Source organism: Limulus polyphemus, unplaced genomic scaffold, assembly GCF_000517525.1.
Source record: "Limulus polyphemus unplaced genomic scaffold, Limulus_polyphemus-2.1.2 Scaffold14614, whole genome shotgun sequence".
NCBI classification, from domain to species: domain Eukaryota; kingdom Metazoa; phylum Arthropoda; class Merostomata; order Xiphosura; family Limulidae; genus Limulus; species Limulus polyphemus.
This window is the reverse complement of record NW_013680224.1, coordinates 5,870-7,362: the sequence shown is the minus strand read 5'-3', so window position 1 is coordinate 7,362 and position 1,493 is coordinate 5,870.

Below are 1,493 nucleotides of genomic sequence, written 5' to 3'. Positions count from 1 at the left end.
TACAGTTATATGTTCTTGTCGTTTCGTTTAACAGGCTTTTAGCTTTAATTCGTGTGAGTTCAAGTATCTACAGTTATATGTTCTTGTCGTTTCGTTTAACAGGCTTTTAGCTTTAATTCGTGTGAGTTACGTTATCTACAGTTATATGTTCCTGTCGTTTCGTTTAACACGCTTTTAGCTTTAATTCGTGTGAGTTACGAGTATCTACAGTTATATGTTCCTGTCGTTTCGTTTAACACGCTTTTAGCTTTAATTCGTGTGAGTTACGAGTATCTACAGTTATATGTTCCTGTCGTTTCGTTTAACACGCTTTTAGCTTTACTTCGTGTGAGTTCAAGTTCCTGTCGTCAGTGTGAGTAAAACATTACATTAAAACGTCTTGTGTACGGTTTCAAGAGCTTATTTTAAGGAAATAATTCATGTATTTCTGTAACTTTGGTTATTTGAGTTATTTAAACGCGAAGTTACACAATGGGTCATCTACGTTGCGTCCACCGTAGCTCCAAATCTTGGGTTACAAGCCTTTAAACTTGCCGTTGGTCCACCGAGACTTTCTACATTAGCTATCTTGATAAATCTACAATACCGGAAAAAGACGTTACGTAACTTCCTAGGGAAATCTCTAAAATTATCAATATGTTAGGTTTTTTTTTGTTTTGTTTAAAGAATTTCGCGCACAGCTTTACGAATGGCGGCAATCTGCGCCCAGGCGCCCCTACTTGTGAACTTATAAACTAGATGGAAGGTGGATAGTCACTTGTTTGATTTGGTTAGAGTAAAGCCATCTGCTGTGTTCATCGGAGGGAATCGAACCCCGGATTTAAGCGTTACAAGTCCGTAGACTTACCACTGAGGGACAGGCTACTCTCGCTTTACCAGATGGTGAGATTTGAACGTCACTTGACCGTGTATCACACTCCGGCCTCAAAGTCCGAGCACACTTTACCAGATGGTGAGATTTGAACGTCACTTGACCGTGTATCACACTCCGGCCTCAAAGTCCGAGCACACTACTCGTTTTTATTTTAGTCCATTTATTAAGACTTTAACTCTGTGATAGATATAGTTTTTTAAAAAAAAGTTTTCCTGTTAGTATCCATCAGGGTAAAAATATTAAAAACAAGAACAACATCATAATGATAAACGCTGTATCATCTCTAATAACAAGTTGACTTTGGAATAACAAGTAACTAGATAAAAAACAATAGCTTTGTTTTAAAGCAAACTGATTAATCTGGAAGTATAGCTCTCCTGTGACCTGATCTTGGCTAAACTAAGGTCAAAACAAACTCTTCCGGTAGTATAGCTGTCCTGTGACCTGACTTTGACTAAACTAAGGTCAAAACAATGTCTTCCGGAAGTATAGCTGTCCTGTGACCTGACCTTGGCTAAACTAAGGTCAAAACAATGTCTTCCGGAAGTATAGCTGTCCTGTGACCTGACCTTGGCTAAACTAAGGTCAAAACAATGTCTTCCGGAAGTATAAATGTCCT